Consider the following 26,953-nt stretch of genomic DNA (forward strand, 5'->3'; position numbering starts at 1 on the left):
GCAGTTATCTTCCTGCTGCCAACACGTCCTGCCTCGCCTGGTAAGAGACTGAGCGGCAGTGTTATGTATTTGGCCCAGCATTCTTCCTGCTTCTGGGGGGGGGGTCAATAAGTAACTGCAGCTCAGATACACAACAGCCGAAGCGGTGTCCCACTTTAGACTGAGCAGGGGGATGTACTGGGCTTTGGTACTAGGAAGAAGGCCAAGCCTGAGCCCAATACATCACAATGGTGCTCAGCCAATCACTGACCGAGGTGGGACATCGCTGTGGCTGAGGGCAGTGAAGAAGACCAGAGCACCGGGGGGGACGCAATACTGACGAAGTGGTGGGAGGAGGTAAGTAAAAGTTAAAGTGTACCTCATCAAATAAACTTTTGATATATTTTAGATTAATGAATGTTGAATAACTTTCCAATAGCATGTTAATGAAAAATTATGCTTCTTTCTATTGTATTTTTCCCCGATCAGTCCTGTCAGCAAGCATTTCTGACTCATGCTGGAGTCCTAAACACTCAGAACTGCCAGCCTGCTTTGTTCACAGCCAAACAGGCTGTGAACAAAGCAGGCTGGCAGCTCTGAGTGTTCTCCTTTGTGAACAAAGCAGACTGGCAGCTCGTAGTGTTTAGGACTCCAGCATGAGTCTGAAATGCTTGCTGCCGGGACTGGTAGGGAGACCCCTAGTGGTCATTTCTTCAAAGTGGAAAATTAAATAGAAAGAAGCATATTTTTTAATAACATGCAATTGTAAAGTTATTCTGCATACATTAATCTATAATATATCAAAAGTTTTTTTGATGAGAGGTACCCTTTATTTTAATTGCGGCAGCTCGGGCTTATTCAGAGAAATTTTTTTTTTTTGCCAGAGTACCCCTTTAACCCCTTAAGGACGCAGGACGTAAATGTACGTCCTGGTGAGGTGGTACTTAACGCACCAGGACGTACATTTACGTCCTGTGCATAACCGCGGGCATCGGAGCGATGCCCGTGTCATGCGCGGCTGATCCCGGCTGCTGATCGCAGCCAGGGACCCGCCGGCAATGGCCGACGCCCGCAATCTCGCGGGCGTCCGCCATTAACCCCTCAGGTGCCGGGATCAATACAGATCCCAGCATCTGCGGCAGTTCGCGATTTAAATGAACGATCGGATCGCCCGCAGCGCTGCTGCGGGGATCCGATCATTCAGAACGCCGGACGGAGGTCCCCTCACCTGCCTCCGTGCGGCTCCCGGCGTCTCCTGCTCTGGTCTGTGATCGAGCAGACCAGAGCAGAAGATGACCGATAATACTGATCTGTTCTATGTCCTATACATAGAACAGATCAGTATTAGCAATCATGGTATTGCTATGAATAGTCCCCTATGGGGACTATTCAAGTGTAAAAAAAAAATGTTAAAAAAAAGTGAAAAATCCCCTCCCCCAATAAAAAGTAAAACGTCAGTTTTTTCCTATTTTACCCCCAAAAAGCGTAAAAAACATTTTTTATAGACATATTTGGTATCGCCGCGTGCGTAAATGTCCGAACTATTAAAATAAAATGTTAATGATCCCGTACGGTGAACGGCGTGAACGAAAATAAAAAAAAAAGTCCAAAATTCCTACTTTTTTAATACATTATATTAAAAAAAATTATAAAAAATTTATTAAAAGTTTTTTATATGCAAATGTGGTATCAAAAAAAAAAGTACAGATCATGGCGCAAAAAATGAGCCCCCATACCGCCACTTATACGGAAAAATAAAAAAGTTAGAGGTCATCAAAATAAAGGGATTATAAACGTACTAATTTGGTTAAAAAGTTTGTGATTTTTTTTAAGCGCAACAATAATTTAAAAGTATATAATAATGGGTATCATTTTAATCGTATTGACCCTCAGAATAAAGAACACATGTCATTTTTACCATAAATTGTACGGCGTGAAAACAAAACCTTCCAAAATTAGCAAAGTTGCGTTTTTCGTTTTAATTTCCCCACAAAAATAGTGTTTTTTTGGATGCGCCATACATTTTATGATATAATGAGTGATGTCATTACAAAAGGACAACTGGTCGCGCAAAAAACAAGCCCTCATACTAGTCTGTGGATGAAAATATAAAAGAGTTATGATTTTTAGAAGGCGAGGAGAAAAAAATGAAAACGTAAAAATTAAATTGTCTGAGTCCTTAAGGCCAAAATGGGCTGAGTCCTTAAGGGGTTAAGGATGTGCAAAATTTATCACAGTGGCTCAGGCAGTTTGACAAATCTGTCACATTCTTATACTGTCTAGTCTATGTTTAGGCAAACTATTAGTTGGCTTAACCTTATCTCCCTCATTCGGGTGGCAGGCTTGGTGCGTGGGCAGAGATTCAGGAGCAAGCCTGCTTGCAGTGGGACCAAGCAGCGGTGAAGTTACCATTAGGGCTGGGCGGTATGGCCAAATATGTGTATCGCGGTATTTTTGTAACTTATAGCGGTTCCACGGTATATAACGGTATTCCCCCCCCCTCCCCCAAAATTATCAGCCCAGCGACCCACTGTCCCCATCGGGGTACTACTCACATCACCCGCAAGCGCTGCCCTCCTCGTCCTCCTGTTTTTTGCGGCCGCCGGCGCTGACACTCTATACTGTGCGGTATCCCTATGCTGTATCCCTATGCCCGGGCTGCAAAAGATAAACCAAATAAGCTAACGCATGTTCCGACGTCGGCCTTACGCTGGGGATGTGAACGTCGGAGAGCTGTCAGCCTATCACCGGCCGCAGCGATGTTCCACCTTGGCCGGTGATAGGCTGAGCGCACTGTCATGTTAGAAGCCGTCCAGAGCTCCTTACATAACAGTGGGCTCAGCCTATCAGCGGCCGAGGCGTAATTTGTGAACGGAAAATCCGCTTAGAAATTTCCGCGTGAAGAAAGGGGTTGCTCTTTCTTCAGGCGGAAATCCGCGCGGAACACATTGGAGTCTATTGGAGACTGCAGTGTCCGCGCGGTCCTAGCGCCGACTGATTCAGCCGGCACTGGCCGCACTCGGTATCTCCGGGCCGAGATTCCGTAGTCTGAACCTAGCCTGAAGGTTTATTTTGTTAACCTTTTGAAGCCCTGGCATAGGGATAAAGTATAGAGCAGTGGTTTGCAATCTGCGGAACTCCAGAAATTGCAAAACTACAACTCCCAGCATGCACGGACAGCCGTTGGCTGTCCGGGCATGCTGGAAGTTGTAGTTTTGCAACATCTGGAGGTTGAAGACCACTGGTATAGAGTGTCAGCGCCAGCGGCCACAACAAACAGGAGGGCAGCGCTTGCGGGTGACATATGCGAGTAGTAGCGCCGGGCCGATAATAAATTGTGTGTGTGTGTGTGGGGATCAGAAAAGCGCTCGCGGGTCACATATGATTAGTTCATTCATTCCTGAGGGGAAGGGACCAAACCGGTATTGCGGTATGGGTTAAAATTCATATCTTGCAGCACAAAAATTTCGGTATGAACCGGTATACCACCCAGAGCCCTAGTTACCAGCTCTGGAAGCTCTGCCCACGCACCAAGCCTGCCACCCAAAAAAGGAAAATAACGGGCGAACAAAAACTACAGATCGGGGGTAGGGACGTATCGTTATCAGTGTCACCCGTGCTAAAAGGTTAGCGCGGGTGACACCGATGACAGATTCCCTTTAAGCCACGTCCCTTTTATGGACATGACAAGAAGGCGCCTATAACTTATAATAAACGTGGCGCAAGTTCAGTAACAATTTTATATTGGCACAAATGGCGCATTTATAATAGAAGATCTGACCCAATGAGCTTCACAATCTGCAGATCAGCAACGATTCCACAACAAAATCTCCAACATTGCAAATTGTGACCTTCCCATAGAAGTCACCGGGGAAAATCTGTAAGTCCACACACAAAAACTTACGCCATTTGCATTAGAAATCCTCACCGCCCGCCAAGACCTTCAGGGATTTTTTCATTCTATTTTTTTATTGCACATTTGTCCCACGGCAATTTCGGTACGCCACAAGGGACCTCTATGCTATTGTGCATGCAGAAAAAAACAAGTTTCTCATAACGTACATACATGGGAAAAAGATGGCATACAGCCGCACCCATTTAACGTATACGTCTTTTTCCTTTAAAAAGAGTATACTTTTTTATTTTATTTATTGTTTTCAGATTATAATGTTAAAGGGGTACTCCGCCCCTGGCATCTTATCCGCTATCCAAAGGATAGGGGATAAGATGTCAGATCGACGCGGTGCCGCTGCTGGGGACCCCGGGGATCTCCGCTGCAGCACCGCGCTATCATTACAGCACAGAGCGAGTTCGCTCTGCACGTAATGACGGGCAATACAGGGGCCGGAGCATCGTTACGTCACGGCTCCGCCCCTCATGACATCACAGCCCGTCCCCTTAATGCAAGTCTATGGCAGGGGGCGTGACGACCGCCACGCCCCCTCCCATAGACTTGTATTGACGGGGGCAGACCGTGATGTCACGAGGGGCGGGGCCATGACGTCACGTTGCTCTGGCCCCTGTATCGCCCGTCATTACGTGCAGAGCGATCTCGCTCTGCGCAGTAATGATAGCGGGGTGTTGCAGCAGCGATCCCCGGGGTCCCCAGCAGCGGGACCCCGGCGATCTGACATCTTATCCCCTATCCTTTGGAAAGGGGATAAAATGTCTAGGGGAGGAGTACCCCTTTAAAGTCAATGGGAAACAGGTGGCATACAGCAGTATCTCCTTTTAACACCAGCATGGCTGCATTCACATCCCGTTTTTGCAACACGGTTGCCGTATCCGGTTTCACTGATAAAACCGTATCGAACCGTATTGCAAACCGTGTATATATAGACATTTCATTGTAAACCGTATGCCAACCGTAGCATCAGGTTGTGTACATTTTGCATCATTTACGGGTTTATGCGGTTTTTAACTGTACACCTAACCGTAGTCTACTACAGTTTTGTGTCCCGGTCAAAAACCGTATCCAACCTGTAAACGGTTATTTTAAAATGGAGTTCAATTTTTAACCGTATTGAACTGTATGTGCGTACAGTTACATCCGGTTTGCACAATACTGTTTTTCATTTTTTCTTATATTTTTTGGGAAATTCAATAAAAAAAATAAAATAAAAAACTTTATTTAAAATGTTGACAAACATAATACCGTATCCGTTTCCCCCCCCAAGGAAAACGTATTAAAACGTATGCAAACGAACATCCGTTTTCAAACTGTATACGGTTTAAAAACGTGAGGAGGCATATACGGTTGCATACATTTCGGTCCGATTTGGAGACACACTTTTTTTGTACAGAAACGGGATACGGCAACCGTATTGCAAAAACGAGATGTGAATGCAGCCTATGCTGCGTTCACATCACGTTTTTGTCATACTGTTTTAAATCCATTTTTTCTAAAGAAAACCGTATGGCAAAAAAAAATAAAAAATAAACGGATGGAACAGTATGGGAAAAAAGTAAACCGTATACTGTTTTTAAAAGTGCATACAGTTCCGACCGTATTTTTTTTGTTTGTTTTTTTAAACCATACATGTTTGAAAATGTTGTCCATTTTTAATTGGGAGGGGGTGTTGGGTGGGGACTTTAGGATGCAAATGCGCAAAGTAAAAACCGTATACGTTTTCCCGTATGGAACCGTATACATGTGCGTTTCCCATTGACGTCCATGTTAGGGAAAAAAAAAAAAAACGTATACTGTTGCTGTACGGTTTTTAAACCGGAGACAAAAAAGTGGTCAACCACGGGAGAAAACCGCATTGCAAGCAAACCGTACACAACAGGATGCATCCGGTTTTTAATTTTTAGTCTATGTATACGGTTTTCAATACTGTTCCATACGTTTTCAATAATGAAAACTTATACGGGAAACGTACTTGAAAAAACGTGGTGTGAACCCACAACGTATACATCTTTGCCTTTTTTTTTTATTCCAACTTTATAAAAAAAACAAAAAACAAAGACACTACAGGATAATGGGAGACATCTCTGCAATCTCCCCCGATCAGCTGATCACATATATGTCGCCTGCAGCAGATGTGGCGTGACATGGCAACAATGCAAATCGATGGTCTGCCACCTATGGTAAAACTACAACATGACACAATGATGGGAATTGTAGTTTATAACAGCAAGAGTCATTCATATAGGTGAGTGGTGTGCAAACTGCAGACCTCCAGCTGTTGCAAAACTACAACTCCCAGCATGCCCGGACAGCCAACGGCTGTCCGGGCATGCTGGGAGTTGTAGTTTTGCAACAGCTGGAGGTCTGCAGTTTGGACACTACTAATGTAGATGATTGGGCAGTCATGTAATACCAGCAGGAGCGCCCCCTTTAGGTTACATCACCCCAAAGTGGCACCACTATAGAGGGGCACAATACCTACCATAACTATACGTGTCTAATGCATATACGGGAGTTCCGCTAGGCACCAATTCACATTAGGCATAACTACCGGCCCCCGAGCCTCCCACCCCATCCTCCTCTGTATCCTTGACATTGCCCCCTCACAGGTATCCCCGGGAGCCCCCCATTCCCACACAACCCCGCCTCACCTGTTTTCCGCCGTTTTCTCTACCGGATGGCGGCGGATTTCTCCTAGGCCGCACACTAAACCCGCTCTCCGGAACCGGCTGCAGTCACCGGAAAGACGAAAAGAAAGCGCTTTACGTCACCCAGCCAACACTGTCGCTAAAACTTCCTGTGGCAGCGTGCCAGGAGTGTCGTAAAAACCGCTTTACGTCAACCAGCCAGCACTGTCGCTAAAAACTTCCAGGAGTGTCGTAAAAACACAAACGCCAGTACGTGCTGACGCTACGTCTATCACCATAGAGCCGGGATAAGCTTCTAGGCAGCGGGCCGCCGCGTACCATAGTACTGCAGCCAGTGGTCTGCGTGTGTAGGAGGACTGGACCGCTGTGGGTGGCTTTAGGCTTTTCTGCGGTAATTATATATTTATATATATATTTATATATATATATATATATATATATATATATATATGGTAATATATATATACATAGATATATTTATAGTATATATAAATATAACATATATATATATATATATATAGTTATATATGGTTTATTATGTTACAGCTACATTTTTTTTTTTTTTACTAAACAAAAGACTAATTCAGTCAAAAATTCAGTCAACTAATTCAGTAAAAAATTCTGTCAAAAAACTACAAATCCCATCATTCCTGGGCAGCATAGGTTGGAGAACATAGCAGTGTATGACCATATCTCACTGTGAACGTCCAGCTGTTGAAAAACTACAAGTCCCAGACTGCCTAGGTTGAAGAATAGAGCAGTGAATGAACATATATTACTACAGACCTCCAGCTGCTGCAAAACTACAACTTCCAGCATGCCTGGGCAACCTAAGTTGGAGAACATAGCAGTGTATGAATATATATGACTACAGACCTCAAACTGTTGCAAAACTACAACTCCCAGCATGCCTGGACAGCCTAAGTTGAAGAATATATGTATGAACATATAATTACTGTGGACCTTCAGCTGTTCCAAAACTACCTCACCCAACAAGCCTGGGCAGCCTAGGTTGGAAAACGTGGCAGTGTATAAAACATATATTACTGTGGACCTCCAGCTGTTGTAAAACTAAAATTCCCAGCACCCCTGGGCAGCCCTTGGCTGTCCAGGTATGCTCAGAATTGTAATTTTGCAACAGCTGGAGGTCCACAGTTTGGAAACCACAGTACATGTTCATTTACTAGGTACTGATGTGCAATTCTATACTGTTACATACTAAAACGATACATTATTTTACGCCAATTTCTGGTGTAAATTACGATAAGATTTATTAGGAACTTGGAGGCTCCACCACCTCCTGCTAAATCCTTCCTACTTTTGTAAAACAGGAAATTGGCATAAAAAAAAGGGCAAATAAATGTATTTATTTCCTGTGCCAAATTAGCGGCTTATAGCTGTCAACACCCCCTCCAGAAAAATGGCAGACTCCGTAGCCACGCCCCCTATCGTGACACAATAAGGACCACTTTCACACTTGGAAATTTTTCACAAGAAAATTCCATGTGGATTCTGTTTACAGCAGCATCCCAGCTAAGGCTGGGTTCACACTACGTTTTCTCCCATACGGGAGCGCATACGGCAGGGGGGAGCTAAAACCTCGCGCTCCCGTATGTTACCGTATGCGCTCCCGTATGTTATTCATTTCAATGAGCCGGCCGGAGTGAAACGTTCGGTCCGGTCGGCTCATTTTTGCGCCGTATGCGCTTTTACAACCGGACCTAAAACTGTGGTCAACCACGGTTTTAGGTCCGGTTGTAAAAGCGCATACGGCGCAAAAATGAGCCGACCGGACCGAACGTTTCACTCCGGCCGGCTCATTGAAATGAATGACATACGGGAGCGCATACGGTGACATACGGGAGCGCGAGCTTTTAGCTCCCCCCTGCCGTATGCGCTCCCGTATGGGAGAAAACGTAGTGTGAACCCAGCCTAAAAATGATGCCATCATATACTGTTAACAGGAACAGAGGGTCCCATTGCTTTCTGTAGCTGAATGGCATCACCTAGTGACTCAGTTTTGGACCCATGTGCTACTTTAAAAGCGCAGGAGCGTTTATTTGTCCGCTAAAAATAGTGCATAGGTCCCGAACCGAGTGACGCCATTCAACCACAGAAAGCAATGGGCCCCTCTGCTCCAGTAAACAGTATACAAAGGCATCGTGTTCTCGGCGGGATGCCAATGAATATGACTAATGGAGGCACAAAGGTAGTATGAGCTTATCCTTAATGGAGTACTGCAGCCGAAGACAACGGATAGGGGATAAGTGTCTGATCGCGGGGGTCTGGCCGCTGGGACCCCCTGCAATCTCTCGTACAGGAAGCTGGAACTGCAGCGGCTCTTCATGGCTAATGCTTGTGTAGTTTACCTCACGTAGAGGTCGACATAAATGCCCCCTCCATTTAGTTCCATAGACATACATGGAGGGGGCGTGTCGGCCGCGGCGTCATGCTGTGTTCTACATGCCTCCTGCATGGGGAGAGCCGCTGCAGTTCCTGGTTCCCATGCGAGAGATTGCGGGGGGTCCAAGCACCTGCAATCTCTTTAACTTTATGGCACCAATTGATAAAAAAAAAAAAAAATGTTTTCTAGTGGAGTACCCCTTTAAATGGGCACTTTTAGTATCAAAAACTTCTTGCATCTGACATGCTCCTTATTGAGCAGTGGATGTCAGGATGGGTAAGCAGCAGAACAGAGGGATTTGTGAGCAAAATACAGAAGCTAGACACATTAAAAAGATGTAAAGAATCAACATGACCTAGTGAGTAAAATATATAGGAATTATGTTTGTGCTATATGACAGGTACGGTCTAAACACACAATAAATTTAGTGTAAACCACCTGATTTTTTTGTGCACCAAAATTCTGAGGCATTAGGAATAGTGATTTTTTTCCTGTTGATATAATGCTGTAAAGTCTGCTGCTTTCTGTGTGGGTGACAGATACATTCAGTATTGGCATCTTTACTGTCCTCCTAGGCAACAGTATCACCACGCTTTCTGTAAATGAACATCACCCCCAGTTGCCACACGTTTTCACATTGAAATGAGGGTTTAACGAGAAACAGACAGGCTGTTTACCAACACTAAACCAATATACCGGATTATAGTGCAGGTGAACAGCTTACTTTAAAGGGGTACTCCGCCCCTAGACATCTTATCCCCTATCCAAATGATAGGGGATAAAATGTCAGATCGCCGCTGTCCCGCTGCTGGGGACCCCTGGGATTGCCGCTGTGGCACTGCGCTATCATTACTGCACAGAGCGAGTTCGCTCTGCACGTAATGACTTGCAGTACAGGGGCCGGAGCATCGTTATGTCACGGCTCCGCCCCTCGTGACATCACGGCCCACCTCCTCAATACGAGTCTATGGGAGGGGGCGTGGCGGTCATCACGCCCCTGCCATAGACTTGTATTAAGGGGGCGGACCGTGATGTCACAAGGGGCGGAGCTATGACATAACTATGCTCCGTCCCCTGTATCGCGCGTCATTACGCACAGAGCGAACTCGCTCTGTGCAGTAATGACAGCGGGGTGCCGCAGAGGCAATCCCGGGGGTCCCCAGCAGCGGGACCGCGGTGATCTGACATCTTATCCCCTATCCTTTGGATAAGATGTCTAGGGGCGGAGTACCCCTTTAATCTGTTGAGTATTTGTAGAGTCATGACAGGAAAATCCTCTCTTCCTATTGCACAGCTCTGTGCAATAGAGACGTGGAGTTGCTTGCCGAGCTCCCCTGCCTCCTCCATATTCCTCATCTGACCCGCCCCCGTAATGAATATGCAATTGGCTGACAGGGGGGGATTGCGCTGAAAGAATTGACATGTTCATTTTTTACGTGGACACAGAATCAGAATTTCCGCCGCGGAAATATCTGCCTCGAAAATTCCGCCGTGTGCATGGTGCAGCAGGATCCTATTGAAAATAATGGGACTCTGCTGCAACAGAATTTCCAAGCTGAATTTTTCTGCCAGATTTCGCTTGGGAATTCCATCGTGTGAACATAACCTTAAACTGGCTGGACACTGCAGTTTCTAGGTGGATTCACATTGCTAAAATTCACACCAAAAAATCCATATACATCATTGTTGATTTTGATGCGAATCATAGATCCCCATAATGTGGTCAGTTTAGGTCTTAAGACTCATCAGTGTAACACAGAAATGGCTGTATTATGTGCGTGTGATACTTTTATATTATTGGGGCACAGGCACCCTTGTGTATTGAAATGATCAGCTACCTACCCATACAAAATATGGATGTATTTTTGGACATAGCTCTGTATCAATGTCAGCATTTTGTCAGTATCTGGGTTCATGTTGTTTCAGTGTTTTTCATCCTCTGTATGGTCAGTAATTTCTTACATATTGCAGATACCAATATAAATCTATATATTTGGACTCTGTTGACCTATATGGGGAGCACACCACTGTCTATATATTTTGGACTATATTGACCCTTATTGGGAGCACACCACTGTCTGTATATTTTGGACTATATTGCCCCTCATTGGGAGCACACCACTGTCTATATATTTTGGACTATATTGACCCTTATTGGGAGCACACCACTGTCTGTATATTTTGGACTACATTGCCCCTCATGGGAGCACACCACTGTCTATATATTTTGGACTATATTGCCCCTCATTGGGAGCACACCACTGTCTGTATATTTTGGACTATATTGCCCCTCATTGGGAGCACACCACTGTCTATATATTTTGGACTACATTGCCCCTCATTGGGAACACATCACTGTCTGTATATTTTGGACTACATTGCCCCTCATGGGAGCACACCACTGTCTATATATTTTGGACTACATTGACCCTCATTGGGAGCACACCACTGTCTGTATATTTTGGACTATATTGCCCCTCATTGGGAGCACACCACTGTCTATATATTTTGGACTACATTGCCCCTCATGGGAGCACACAACTGTCTGTATATTTTGGACTACATTGCCCCTCATGGGAGCACACCACTGTCTGTATATTTTGGACTATATTGCCCCTCATTGGGAGCACACCACTGTCTATATATTTTGGACTACATTGCCCCTCATTGGGAGCACACCACTGTCTATATATTTTGGACTATATTGACCATTATTGGGAGCACACCACTGTCTGTATATTTTGGACTATATTGCCCCTCATTGGGAGCACACCACTGTCTATATATTTTGGACTACATTGCCCCTCATTGGGAGCACACCACTGTCTGTATATTTTGGACTACATTGCCCCTCATGGGAGCACACCACTGTCTATATATTTTGGACTACATTGACCCTCATTGGGAGCACACCACTGTCTGTATATTTTGGACTATATTGCCCCTCATTGGGAGCACACCACTGTCTATATATTTTGGACTGCATTGCCCCTCATTGGGAGCACACCACTGTCTGTATATTTTGGACTACATTGCCCCTCATGGGAGCACACCACTGTCTATATATTTTGGACTACATTGACCCTCATTGGGAGCACACCACTGTCTGTATATTTTGAACTACATTGACCCTCATTGGTAGCACACCACTGTCTATATATTTTGGACTAAATTGCCCCTCATTGGGAGCACACCACTGTCTATATATTTTGGACTACATTGCCCCTCATTGGGAGCACACCACTGTCTGTATATTTTGGACTACATTGACCCTCATTGGGAGCACACCACTGTCTGTATATTTTGGACTACATTGACCCTCATGGGAGCACACCACTGTCTATATATTTTGGACTACATTGACCCTCATTGGGAGCACACCACTGTCTGTATATTTTGGACTATATTGCCCCTCATTGGGAGCACACCACTGTCTATATATTTTGGACTACATTGCCCCTCATTGGGAGCACACCACTGTCTGTATATTTTGGACTACATTGCCCCTCATGGGAGCACACCACTGTCTATATATTTTGGACTACATTGACCCTCATTGGGAGCACACCACTGTCTGTATATTTTGGACTATATTGCCCCTCATTGGGAGCACACCACTGTCTATATATTTTGGACTACATTGACCCTCATTGGGAGCACACCACTGTCTATATATTTTGGAATGCATTGCCCCTCATTGGGAGCACACCACTGTCTGTATATTTTGGACTACATTGCCCCTCATGGGAGCACACCACTGTCTGTATATTTTGGACTACATTGACCCTTATTGGGAGCACACCACTGTCTGTATATTTTGGACTATATTGCCCCTCATTGGGAGCACACCACTGTCTGTATATTTTGGACTATATTGCCCCTCATTGGGAGCACACCACTGTCTGTATATTTTGAACTCTATAAAACCACAGGTTAGGTGATAGGTCTCTGATTGCTGGGGGTCCATTCTCTGAGCCCCCACTGGTCAAAAGAACGAAGGTCCCTTATCCTCTGAATAAATGCAGCAGCAGCGTGCATACTTGGCTGTCGCTCCATTTGCTCGCTATTGGACTGCAGAAGATAGCCAAGTAGAAAGCTTGCTTATCTTTTAAAGACCCACAGTGACTGAATGGAGCATGCACTGCTTGTCCATTTACTTGGGGGACAAGGAACCTCCATTCTCGTGATTGGTCCCTCCCAATTTTAATCTTGGAATAATCTCTTTATGGATAGAACTGAAAGCAAAAATCCTCAGATGTGAATGAAGCCTGTGCATGCCGCCTTACATCTGTGCTAAGAATAGTAGATGGTATTATTATTCTTATTGAGTAGAGAATGGAAAACTTCAATTTCCAACTTCTATCTTTTGCACAGGGGGATTATAAAGGGGCCCGGTACAATGAGTGAGTAAATGGTAAATTAACCCCCTATAAATGAGGACCTTCTTGATGCAGCTTTTCATCTTAAAAAGTAAAGGGGTTAATTCCGGAGCTCCTGCTGGCCTGACACATAGCATGAAAGTGCACACACTGCTACATCTTCACTTCAATCTGTGCCATCAGCAGACATGTTTGCTGTTAGTCATTAATCTAACATTTGGTTGTTTTGCCATCAATTTTCCCGAGCTGTCTTCTTTAGAGTGAGGATCAGCTGTTCTTGCTGCAGCCCACCACCCTGCCATCCTGTCTCATTCCACCTCTGTGAAATATGTCTTTCTGGAGAAATGACTTTTCAGGGCTTTTTAACTTTCAATTCATTTATCACTGATGTACAGCCACAAAGTCACATTATTTCTTAGTGGAAATGTCAGCATTTCTTCCACAAATTAGATTTCTGGAAACTTCACGGGTTAATAGAATTGACTTTGGTTGCACAAGTGACGTCGTCCATGATTCATACAAAACCTAAAGATTTCTTTGTTATCGTGACGGCTCCGAAAGATCCTGAAATAGAGAGTTCATCACAAGTCTGTCCTGTGGCTTCTGTCTATCCCAGGATCAGATTCTGCCTCATTGAGACAACCCCACAGACAATGATAGCTGCAGGTCTGGCTTATAAACCCCCCTGTGATAACCTGTATCACTGGGGGAGGTTGGGGCTGTCCGCTCAAATGTATTATTTAATGCCAACTATTCAATAGCCGATTCCACCAGGAACCACTCTTTGATAGTAACTCTTCGCTCTACCCGATAAGAGTTGGGGGTCTAAGTAAATATACCCGATCATCCATAACATTAAAATTACTGACAAAGTAAGTGAATAATATTATCTTGTGACAATCGTCTAGTGATGGGATACATTAGGCATCAAGCGAATAGTCAAGTTCTTAAAGTTGTTGGAAAAAAGAGAAGTGTGCAAGTGTAAGTATCTGATCGATTTTGGCAAGTCTTGTGGGGGTGTTCCTGGTATACAAAGGTTATCCAAAGGGTATAACTATCTGATCACCACGGGTCAGTTTGGTCAAGATCGCCCCTCATGATCTTGAGAATAAGCATCTGAGTCTGTTAGAATAAAGCAGCTGGTTGCACATGTTGATAGAGGATGACTTTGCATGTTGAGAAAATACTTTCAGGGTATGGTCCCACTTGACTGCAACGCGGGGGCCCGCAACCAAACCTTACTAAACACACAGGACTGCCACTAGGTAGCCATGTGTATATGTTAGTGCTTCGTATTCATGAGGAAGGGATTTTAGAGGAGTAGGCAGATGGCTGTATCAGTGAGTGAGAGGGTATATGAAAAGGGTTTGTTGTGGTTATCCTTATGTGGTTATCCCAATGTGAGTGCTGGGATCTACACTCCTCATTTTATTGACATTCTGCCATTAAAGCAGTACTCCGGGGAACTAAACCCATAGCCCATCCTTTCTCTCTCACCAACATATGTATTTGTCTAAATATAATTCATTAGCTATATACAGCAGTTTCCCGTCTTTCAGCTGTCACTTACAGGCAGGAAATGAGAGAAAAATATAATTCTCAAATCCACCTTGTCTTGGTGTAAACCCCTCACTGAGACAAGCCCCCACCCTTCAGGACAACTCCACCTGATTTCTGTCTGATTTCTGTTTGGTCTAGAGCTATGGATGTACAGCCACACCTCCCCTTCCCTCCCTGTGTGAGAGCTTGTGAGCTGTGAGAGAAAAGCAGTGAAGATTCATAGTCACAACTGAGCACATAGCTGCTGTTTTCCTGCTGAATATCTAATCACTGACTTCTGCTATTCAGAGCATAGTATGATTTATTGCTGGAGGAAGGATAGCCTGAAAGAAAAGGCATGTACAGTGTGTGTGAGCTGCAGTGAAAGCCTGCACACAGTGAAAGCAATTGGCTGACAGCCATTTCACAGAGCTGCACTGACTTCTGTGAGTTGTAGTCTGTGCTGCAAATAAAGAAAAAGTATTTAGGAGACATCAGGGGCCAAAGGAGCTGAAAAAAAAACACATGAATAACTACAGAGGACACAGAACAGGTATTGTGGGGGCTTTGGGGCATTTTTTTTTCTTAACTTCCTTGGAGTACCCCTTTAATATGAATGCAGACAAATCCTGTAGATAGGGGATTTGTTTTTGAATGCTGGATTACCCTTTAGATTTCATCTATTTGTCCTGTCTAACTTTTCTTACAACAGATTGTTACTGAGTGGGATTTTGGAAATATTTACACTGACTCTTTGCAGAAATTTCTGGACAATATGGAGATCTTTCTAGGCCTCATTCATAACAAGGGGGCATCCTCTACGTCTAGAGGAAAGAAGGTTTCACCATCATCACAGACAGAGATTCATTACTGTAGGAGCAGTGAGACTATGGAACTCTCTGCCACATGATGTTTGATTCTTAACCCTTTAACGACATTGGACGTATATGTACATCATGGTGTAGTAGTACTTAAAGGGGTTGTCCAGTGGTGAAAAACGTATGCCCTATCCTAAGGATAGGGGATAAGTTTCAGAACGCGAGGGATCTGACCACTGAGGCCCCCCCGCAATCTCCTGTACGGGGCCCTCGCTGGCCAGATAGCGCATGTTGACCACCGCACAAAGCGGTGGCCAACACGCCCCCTCAATACAACCCTATCGCAGAGCCGGAGATTGCCGAAGGCAGTGCTTCAGCTCTGCCAAAGAGTTGTATTGAGGGGGTGTGTCAGCCGACGCTTCGTGCAGTGGTCAACATGCCCCCTTCCCGCAGGCTGTTGGGCCCCGTACAGAAGATCGCGGGGGGGGGCCCCAGCGGTCGGACCCCCCGCGATCTGAAACATATCCCCTATCCTCAGGATAGGGGATACGTTTTTCACCACTGGATATCTCCTTTAAGGCACCATGAAGAACATTTCCGTCATTAACATAACCGCGAGCACCGGTCCTTCATGTGCGGCAGGCAGGAGACCCGCCGGTAATGGCGGATATCAGTGATTGCACCGATGTCAGCCATTAACCCCTCAGATGCGGTGATCAATACAGATCACGGCATCTGCGGCAGTGCGGCACTTAATATGGATGATCGATCGCCTGCAGTGCTGCTGCGGGATCCGATCATCTGTAATGGCGGTCGGAAGTCCCCTCACCTGCCTCCGGGCGTCTCCTGGGGTCTTCTGCTCTGGTATGAGATCGAGCAGACCAGAGCAGAAGATCGCTCATAATACTAATCAAGTGATTTCTATAAATAGTCCCCTATGGGGACTATTAAAGTGTTAAAAAAAATGGAAAAAAATTTGAAAAATCTCCTCCCCCAATTTTTACCAGTTTACCCCCCAAAAATGTTGTTGAAAGTTTTATATACACAGATGTGGTATCAATAAAAAGTACCGATCACGGCGCAAAAAATTAGTCCTCATACCGCCTCTTATACAAACATTTTTTAAAGTTATAGGTCGTCAAAATAGAGGTATTTTAAACGTACTAATTGGGTTAAAACGTTTGAGATTTTTTAAGTGGTACAATAATAGAAAAGTATGTTATAATGGGTTTCATTTTAATCGTATTGACCCACAGAATAAAGAACACATGTAATTTTTACCGTAAATTGTACAGCGTGAAAAGAAAACCTTCCATAGTTTGCAAAATTACGGTTTTCTTTTCAATTTCACCACACAAATTTCTTTGGTTTTTGGATGTGCCATACATTTTATGGTAAAATGAGTGATGTCATTACAAAGGACAACTGGTCGTGCAAAAGACAAGCCCTCATACTAATCTGTAGATGAAAATATAAAAGAGTTATGATTTCTGGAAGGAGAAGGTGAGGAGGTAAAAAGAAAATGCAAAAATAAATGTTACGCCGAGCGCTCCGGGTCCCCGCTCCTCCCCGGAGCGCTCGCTTCACTCTCGCTACCGCAGCGCTCCGGGCAGCTCCACTGACCCGGTGCGCTGCGATACCGTCTCCAGCCGGGATGCGATTCGCGATGCGGGTGGCGCCCGCTCGCGATGCACATCCCGGCCCCCGTACCTGACTCGCTCTCCGTCTGTCCTGTCCCGGCGCGCGCGGCCCCGCTCCCTAGGGCGCGCGCGCGCCGGGTCTCTGCGATTTAAAGGGCCACTGCGCCGCTGATTGGCGCAGTGGTTCCAATTAGTGTGTTCACCTGTGCACTCCCTATTTATACCTCACTTCCCCTTCACTCCCTCGCCGGATCTTGTTGCCATTGTGCCAGTGAAAGCGTTCCCTTGTGTGTTCCTAGCCTGTGTTCCAGACCTTCTGCCGTTGCCCCTGACTACGATCCTTGCTGCCTGCCCCGACCTTCTGCTACGTCCGACCTTGCTTCTGTCTACTCCCTTGTACCGCGCCTATCTTCAGCAGCCAGAGAGGTTGAGCCGTTGCTAGTGGATACGACCTGGTCACTACCGCCGCAGCAAGACCATCCCGCTTTGCGGCGGGCTCTGGTGAAAACCAGTAGTGACTTAGAACCGGTCCACTAGCACGGTCCACGCCAATCCCTCTCTGGCACAGAGGATCCACCTCCTGCCAGCCGGCATCGCGACAGTAGATCCGGCCATGGATCCCGCTGAAGTACCTCTGCCAGATGTCGCTGACCTCACTACGGTGGTCGCCCAGCACTCACAACAGATAGCGCAACAAGGCCACGAGCTGTCTCAACTGACCGTGATGCTACAGCAGCTACTACCACAGCTTCAGCAATCATCTCCTCCGCCAGCTCCTGCACCTCCTCCGCAGCGAGTGGCCGCCTCAGGCCTACGACTATCCTTGCCGGATAAATTTGATGGGGACTCTAAGTTTTGCCGTGGCTTTCTTTCACAATGTTCCCTGCACTTGGAGATGATGTCGGACCAGTTTCCTACTGAAAGGTCTAAGGTGGCTTTCGTAGTCAGCCTTCTGTCTGGAAAAGCTCTGTCATGGGCCACACCGCTCTGGGACCGCAATGACCCTGTCACTGCCTCTGTACACTCCTTCTTCTCGGAATTTCGTAGTGTCTTTGAGGAACCTGCCCGAGCCTCTTCTGCTGAGACTGCCCTGTTGAACCTGGTCCAGGGTAATTCTTCCGTTGGCGAGTACGCCGTACAATTCCGTACTCTTGCTTCAGAACTATCCTGGAATAATGAGGCCCTCTGCGCGACCTTTAAAAAAGGCCTATCCAGCAACATTAAAGATGTTCTGGCCGCACGAGAAATCCCTGCTAATCTACATGAACTCATTCATCTTGCCACTCGCATTGACATGCGTTTTTCCGAAAGGCGTCAGGAGCTCCGCCAGGATATGGACTTTGTTCGCACAAGGCGTTTTTTCTCCCCGGCTCCTCTCTCCTCTGGTCCTCTGCAATCCGTTCCTGGGCCTCCCGCCGTGGAGGCTATGCAAGTTGACCGGTCTCGCCTGACACCTCAAGAGAGGACACGACGCCGCATGGAGAATCTCTGCCTGTACTGTGCCAGTACCGAACACTTCCTGAAGGATTGTCCTATCCGTCCTCCCCGCCTGGAAAGACGTACGCTGACTCCGCACAAAGGTGAAACAGTCCTTGAAGTCAACTCCGCTTCTCCACGTCTTACTGTACCTGTGCGGATATCTGCCTCTACCTTCTCCTTCTCCACTAAGGCCTTCTTGGACTCCGGATCTGCAGGAAACTTTATTTTGGCCTCTCTCATCAACAGGTTCAACATCCCAGTGACCAGTCTCGCCAGACCTCTCTACATCAATTGCGTTAACAATGAAAGATTGGACTGTGCCGTGCGTTACCGCACGGAACCCCTCCTAATGTGCATTGGACCTCACCACGAAAAAATTGAGTTTTTGGTCCTCTCCAATTGCACTTCCGAAATTCTCCTTGGACTACCCTGGCTTCAACACCATTCCCCAACCCTGGATTGGTCCACTGGGGAGATCAAGAGTTGGGGCCCCTCTTGTTCCAAGGACTGTCTTAAACCGGTTCCCAGTACTCCTTGCCGTGACCCTGTGGTTTCCCCTGTAACCGGTCTCCCTAAGGCCTATATGGACTTTGCGGATGTTTTTTGCAAAAAACAAGCTGAGACTTTACCTCCTCACAGGCCTTATGACTGTCCTATTGACCTCCTCCCGGGCACTACTCCACCCCGGGGCAGAATTTATCCTCTCTCTGTCCCAGAGACTCTTGCTATGTCTGAGTATATCCAGGAAAATTTAAAGAAGGGCTTTATCCGCAAATCCTCCTCTCCTGCCGGAGCCGGATTTTTCTTTGTGTCCAAAAAAGATGGCTCCCTACGTCCTTGCATTGACTACCGCGGTCTTAATAAAATCACTGTAAAAAACCGCTACCCCCTACCTCTCATCTCTGAACTCTTTGATCGCCTCCAAGGTGCCCACATCTTTACCAAACTGGACTTAAGAGGTGCCTATAATCTCATCCGCATCAGAGAGGGGGATGAATGGAAAACGGCATTTAACACTAGAGATGGACACTTTGAGTATCTGGTCATGCCCTTTGGCCTGTGCAACGCCCCTGCCGTCTTCCAAGACTTTGTTAATGAAATTTTTCGTGATCTCTTATATTCCTGTGTTGTTGTATATCTGGACGATATCCTGATTTTTTCTGCCAACTTAGAAGAACACCGCCAGCATGTCCGCATGGTTCTTCAGAGACTTCGTGACAATCAACTTTATGCCAAAATGGAGAAATGTCTGTTTGAATGTCAATCTCTTCCTTTCCTAGGATACTTGGTCTCTGGCCAGGGACTACAAATGGATCCAGATAAACTCTCTGCCGTCTTAGATTGGCCACGCCCCTCCGGACTCCGTGCTATCCAACGTTTTTTGGGTTTCGCCAATTATTACAGACAATTTATTCCACGTTTTTCCACCATTGTGGCTCCTATTGTGGCTTTAACCAAAAAGAATGCCAATCCTAAGTCATGGCCTCCTCAAGCGGAAGACGCCTTTAAACAGCTCAAGTCTGCCTTTTCTTCGGCTCCCGTGCTCTCCAGACCTGACCCATCTAAACCCTTCCTATTGGAGGTTGATGCCTCCTCTGTAGGAGCTGGAGCGGTCCTTCTACAAAAAAATTCTTCCGGGCATGCTGTTACTTGTGGTTTTTTTTCTAGGACCTTCTCTCCGGCTGAGAGGAACTACTCCATCGGGGACCGAGAGCTTCTAGCCATTAAATTAGCACTTGAGGAATGGAGGCATCTGTTGGAGGGATCAAGATTTCCCGTTATTATTTACACCGATCACAAGAACCTCTCCTATCTCCAGTCTGCCCAACGGCTGAATCCTCGCCAGGCCAGGTGGTCTCTGTTCTTTGCCCGATTTAATTTTGAAATTCACTTTCGGCCTGCCGATAAGAACATTAGGGCCGATGCTCTCTCTCGTTCCTCGGATGCCTCGGAAGTAGAGCTCTCTCCGCAACACATCATTCCCCCTGACTGCCTGATCTCCACTTCTCCAGCCTCCATCAGGCAAACTCCTCCAGGGAAGACCTTCGTTTCTCCACGCCAACGCCTTGGAATCCTCAAATGGGGTCACTCCTCCCATCTCGCAGGTCATGCGGGTATCAAGAAATCCGTGCAACTCATCTCTCGTTTCTATTGGTGGCCGACTCTGGAGACGGATGTTGTGGATTTTGTGCGAGCCTGCACTGTCTGTGCCCGGGATAAGACTCCTCGCCAGAAGCCCGCTGGCCTTCTTCATCCTCTGCCTGTCCCCGAACAGCCTTGGTCTCTGATTGGTATGGACTTTATTACAGACTTACCTCCATCCCGTGGCAACACTGTTGTTTGGGTGGTCGTTGATCGATTCTCCAAGATGGCACATTTCATTCCTCTTCCTGGTCTTCCTTCAGCGCCTCAGTTGGCAAAATAATTTTTTGTACACATTTTTCGTCTTCACGGCTTGCCCACGCAGATCGTCTCGGATAGAGGCGTCCAATTCGTGTCAAAATTCTGGAGGGCTCTCTGTAAACAACTCAAGATTAAATTAAACTTTTCCTCTGCATATCACCCTCAATCCAATGGGCAAGTGGAAAGAATTAACCAGGTCCTGGGTGATTATTTACGCCATTTTGTTTCCTCCCGCCAGGATGACTGGGCAGATCTTCTACCATGGGCCGAATTCTCGTATAACTTCAGAGTCTCTGAATCTTCCTCCAAATCCCCATTTTTCGTGGTGTACGGCCGTCACCCTCTTCCCCCCCTCCCTACTCCCTTGCCCTCTGGTTTGCCCGCTGTAGATGAAGTGACTCGTGATCTTTCCACCATATGGAAAGAGACCCAAAATTCTCTTTTACAGGCTTCATCTCGCATGAAAAAGTTTGCCGATAAAAAAAGAAGAGCTCCCCCCATTTTTGCTCCCGGAGACAAGGTATGGCTCTCCGCTAAATATGTCCGCTTTCGTGTCCCCAGTTACAAACTGGGACCACGCTATCTTGGTCCTTTCAAAGTCTTGTGCCAAATTAATCCTGTCTCTTACAAACTTCTTCTTCCTCCTTCTCTTCGTATTCCTAATGCCTTTCATGTCTCTCTTCTTAAACCACTCATCATCAACCGTTTCTCTCCCAAGTTAGTTTCTCCCACTCCTGTCTCCGGTTCTTCTGACGTCTTCTCAGTGAAAGAGATACTGGCCTCCAAGACGGTCAGAGGAAAAAGGTTCTTTTTGGTGGATTGGGAGGGCTGTGGACCTGAAGAGAGATCCTGGGAACCTGAGGACAACATCCTAGACAAAAGTCTGCTCCTCAGGTTCCCAGGCTCTAAGAAGAGGGGGAGACCCAAGGGGGGGGTACTGTTACGCCGAGCGCTCCGGGTCCCCGCTCCTCCCCGGAGCGCTCGCTTCACTCTCGCTACCGCAGCGCTCCGGGCAGCTCCACTGACCCGGTGCGCTGCGATACCGTCTCCAGCCGGGATGCGATTCGCGATGCGGGTGGCGCCCGCTCGCGATGCACATCCCGGCCCCCGTACCTGACTCGCTCTCCGTCTGTCCTGTCCCGGCGCGCGCGGCCCCGCTCCCTAGGGCGCGCGCACGCCGGGTCTCTGCGATTTAAAGGGCCACTGCGCCGCTGATTGGCGCAGTGGTTCCAATTAGTGTGTTCACCTGTGCACTCCCTATTTATACCTCACTTCCCCTTCACTCCCTCGCCGGATCTTGTTGCCATTGTGCCAGTGAAAGCGTTCCCTTGTGTGTTCCTAGCCTGTGTTCCAGACCTTCTGCCGTTGCCCCTGACTACGATCCTTGCTGCCTGCCCCGACCTTCTGCTACGTCCGACCTTGCTTCTGTCTACTCCCTTGTACCGCGCCTATCTTCAGCAGCCAGAGAGGTTGAGCCGTTGCTAGTGGATACGACCTGGTCACTACCGCCGCAGCAAGACCATCCCGCTTTGCGGCGGGCTCTGGTGAAAACCAGTAGTGACTTAGAACCGGTCCACTAGCACGGTCCACGCCAATCCCTCTCTGGCACAGAGGATCCACCTCCTGCCAGCCGGCATCGCGACAATAAAATTCTGGTCTGGACCTTAAAGGGGTTAGCCAGGAAAAAACTTTTATATATATATCAACTGGCTCCAGAAAGTTAAACAGATTTGTAAATTACTTCTATTAGAAAATCTTAATCCTTTCAGTTCTTATGAGCTTATGAAGTTGAGTTGTTATTTTCTGTCTAAGTGCTCTCTGATGACACGTGTCTCGGGAACTGTCCAGAGTAGAAGCAAATCCCCATAGAAAACCTGTTCTACTCTTTGCAGTTCCCGAGACAAGCAGAGGTGTCAGCAGAGAGCACTGTTGCCAGACAGCTGATAATTATTGGAAGGATTAAGATTTTTTAATAGAAGTAATTTACAAATCTGTTTAACTTTCTGGAACCAGTTGATTGCTTTAACCTCTTAAGGACGTAGGGCGTATGCATACACCCTGCATCCCGAGTCCTTAAGGACGTGGGGCGTATGCATATGCATGGGAATGCATGGGAATTCCGGTCCCCGCCGCTAGCCGGTTGGGGACCGGACTGGGATGATTGCTGAAATCATCACCGAGGGGGATCCTGAGACACCCCCCCCCCCATGTCGGCGATCGCAGAAGCAGAAAATCACATGTCAATTCAGACATGCGATTTTCTGCGATTCCGGTTTCCGCCGCTCACCGGGCGGGGACCGGACCAGGATGCTTGCTGAAATCATTCAGCAGGCATCCCTTCTCATCGCCGGAGGGGACTCCTGAAATCCCCTCAGCCCGTCTGCAGCGCTTCCGGATCACGTGGGTCACATGTGACCCCATGACCCGGATAAGGATGATGATCGATGGTGTAACAAACACCACCAATCATCATCCATAACGTACTGGGGGGCGGCACTGTTGCTATCCCCCAGTACAGCAGTGATTGGGCGGCCGCAGTGACCGCACCAATCACTGCAGTTTGGGGAGGGGGAGGTGGGATCAAGAGCACGATGCTCCGTTCTGCCCACCATATTCTTCTCATCTGGTGTGCAGGATGGAGCTCTGTTCCTCCATCTCCCCCCTCACACCCAAAAAATTGTTAAAAAGTGCCCCCTCGCCCCGTTTCTGTGGCCCCTTGGCACAGAAAGCAGTAAGGGTTAGCTTTAGATTAGGTAGGGACAGTTAGGAGTAAAAATTTTTTTACAATTTTTGTTCAGCGTACTATCCGTAGGTGTCCGTGGGTCTGTAGCACCTTTAGCTGCGTGACCCCTGCCCTACTGGGTCTCTGTGGTCTGCCGCCAGTGTTTTTTTTTTGGCGCAGACCTTTTTTTTTTTTGCTTAACATGTGGCTGGACCCTCTTAGCTATAAAAGAGCAGTCCGCCACCGTTAGCTAAAGCCCACCCGCCGCTGATCGGTCCCGTTGTACTGATCAGCGTTTTTTTTAAGGTGCAGGCACTTTTTCGGGTTATAGCGGCTTTTTTATTTTTGCACCTATAGTCGGTCCGTGCCACCAGTAGCAGGCCTGTGCTGTGTGGCCGTACCGTACCTCTGTGCGCGGCCTGCCCCACCGCCGTGATTTATCACTGATCAGCGTTTTTTTTGGGGTTCAGGCGGGTGCATTTTTTCGGGGTTAAGCGTTTTATTATTTTATTTTTCGGGTATTTTGTGTTGGTCTTTGTACGAGCCACCAGCCACTGTTCTGGGCTGAGTGGCTGGACCCCCCACTGACGTCTGCGCTCCCTGTCGCCACCAAGCGCTAATCAGTGCGCACACCACTGATTAGGTACACGCTTTATTTTGGCGCATGGCTTTTTTTTGAGAAGTCCTTTTTTATTTTATTTTTTTTAAGTTTTTTTCCACCCTTTTTAGTTTATATTTTTTCTGTTAGGGCGGGTTTAGTTAGGTTAGGTTAGGTTAGAGCGGGTTAGGGAGGTATTATCGCACCACACCACATGCAGCACATACACCAATAAAGTTTTTCCCCCCACATATATACACTTCACCCCCATTAGAGTAGGGAAATGGCCCGCAGGGCGTTTTCAGCAGAGGAGGCATATGCCATACTTGACTCCGACACTGAAAGCGCCTCAGAGGATGAAGAAGACCCCACCTTCCTTATTTCCTCGTCCTCCTCATCATCTAGTTCTGATGATGAGCCACCAAGGCGGCGGAGACGCCGCCAAGCGGGTCCGCAAACCTCCTCTGCTCCTGACCCTGTGCCCCATGCTAGTAAGAGTCCCCCTGGCGCTCATACTAGTCAAGCCCCCCCAGCCAAGTTCACTGGTGCCCTGTACCGGAGAACTTGTCTGGACTGAGCCAGCGGACCACAAGCCCGTGATTCCTGAGTTTGTTGGCGACTCAGGAATCAAGATTGACATTGTCGGGTTGACTGAAATAGACTTTTTTAGGTTTTTTCTCAGTGACGACTTTGTCAACCTGATGGTTGACCAGACAAATCTGTACGCCCAACAGTTCATTGCCACCCACCCGGGCTCACTCTTGGCTAGGCCCAATGGCTGGTTCCCAGTTGATGCAGCCGAAATGAGGACATTTTGTGGCCTCGTGCTACAAATGGGCCTGGTCAAGAAACCAAGTGTCCGGCAATATTGGAGTGGGGACATCCTTTACCAGACCCCGCTACACAATATGGCCATGGCACGTCCCCGGTTCGAGGCTATTCGGAAATGTTTGCATTATGCTGATAATGCGGCATGTCCCCCCCGAACTGATCCCGCGTATGACCGCCTGTATAAAATCAGGCTGGTCATCAATCACTTCGAGGCCAAATTTTGGAAGGCCTATGTCCCTGGAAGGGAGGTCGCTATTGATGAGTCTCTCATCAGCTTTAAGGGGAGACTCAGCTTCCGGCAATACATCCCTACCAAGCGTGCGCGGTATGGCGTGAAGATGTATAAAATTTGCGAGAGTACCTCAGGGTACACTTGCAAGTTTATGGTGTATGAGGGACGAGATTCCCGCATTGAACCCCCAGATTGTTCCCCCACTCTGGGTGTTAGCAGGAAAATCGTTTGGGGCCTTTTGCACCCATTACTAGATAAAGGTTACCACTTTTACGTGGATAACTTTTATACTAGTATCCCTCTCTTCACATCCCTCGCCGCCAGATCCATGCTCGCTTGTGGGACAGTCCGGAAGAATCAAAGAGGCCTTCCTTCCTATCCCCTGCAGACTCCTATCCCCCGGGGTGAGTCCCGTGCCTTTTCCCATGAAAACCTGTTGCTGGTCAGGTATAAGGACAAGAGGGATGTCCTTATGCTCACCACCCTGTGCAAGCTACCGTGGGACCGGTCCTCAAGCCCAATTGTATTCTGGACTACAATCGGTATATGGGGGGAGTTGATCTTTCTGATCAAGTCCTCAAACCATATATTGCCATGCGGAAAACACGGGTATAGTACAAAAAAGTTGTGGTCTACATGGTACAGGTTGCCATGTACAACGCTTTTGTACTGTCCCAGTACGCTGGCAACACAGGGACATTCCTGCAGTTTCAAGAGTAAGTTCTAAAGACCCTCATCTTTGGTGACCGCCAAAGAGGGGATCAGAGCACCTCTGGAACTGTGGGCCCCCGGATCGTCCCCAGCCAACACTTTCCAGGTGAGGTCCCCCACACTGGAAAGAAGGGACGATCTCAGAAAAAATGCAGAGTGTCGCAAGAGGGGGATTCGTAAGGACACCACCACTCAATGCGACACTTGCCCCGATCATCCAGGCCTCTGCATTAAGGATTGCTTCAGGGAGTATCACACTTCCATGGAGTACTACATTTTTTATCCTTTTACCTGATTTTCATTCCCCAGAATTCCACTCCAATGTACCAGTCCAGAGTACATTGTCTTCCAAATTTTAAAACCAAAACATCCCCCCCCCCCCAAAAAAAAAATTCCAAAACCTCTTTCCCAATACCCCAGTTATCTTTTTTTCCCCACCCAAAAAATGGGTCATGGGACACAGAGTCAACGGCATTGGGGGTTTGCAGTTGCCTCAAATGCGCAGCGCTCTCTCTTCACCTGAGCGGGGTGCGCATTTGAGGTAACAGGTTAGGGACGGCCACACACATCACATTCCCGGAATGATGATTCAGAGCATAGGGTTTGGGGCAGGGAATAATTTTTACTTTCGGCTATACTCCGGGTCATCATTCTGGGAAT

The 26,953-nt window shown here is 47.2% G+C and overlaps 1 protein-coding gene and 1 long non-coding RNA gene across 4 annotated transcripts in view; one reads left to right on the forward strand and one right to left on the reverse strand.

Annotated features, from left to right (window-relative positions):
• The window catches only part of EIF3D (eukaryotic translation initiation factor 3 subunit D), a 34,094-nt gene extending 27,401 nt beyond the window's left edge, over nucleotides 1-6,693 (reverse strand). For both annotated transcript variants that reach the window (XM_056524082.1, XM_056524081.1), the window contains exon 1: nucleotides 6,541-6,693. The gene's annotated coding sequence lies outside the window, so the exon portion shown is untranslated. The remainder of the gene's footprint in view (nucleotides 1-6,540) is intronic.
• A 106-nt stretch (nucleotides 6,694-6,799) lies between these two features.
• The window catches only part of LOC130275746 (uncharacterized), a 42,700-nt gene continuing 22,546 nt past the window's right edge, over nucleotides 6,800-26,953 (forward strand). Inside the window, exon 1 of one of the 2 annotated variants that reach the window (XR_008844884.1) lies at nucleotides 6,800-6,928. This is a non-coding gene — a long non-coding RNA (uncharacterized LOC130275746). The remainder of the gene's footprint in view (nucleotides 6,929-26,953) is intronic. The other variant, XR_008844885.1, reaches the window with a different exon arrangement.

This window comes from Hyla sarda, chromosome 6 (genome assembly GCF_029499605.1).
Source record: "Hyla sarda isolate aHylSar1 chromosome 6, aHylSar1.hap1, whole genome shotgun sequence".
In the NCBI taxonomy this organism is placed as follows: domain Eukaryota; kingdom Metazoa; phylum Chordata; class Amphibia; order Anura; family Hylidae; genus Hyla; species Hyla sarda.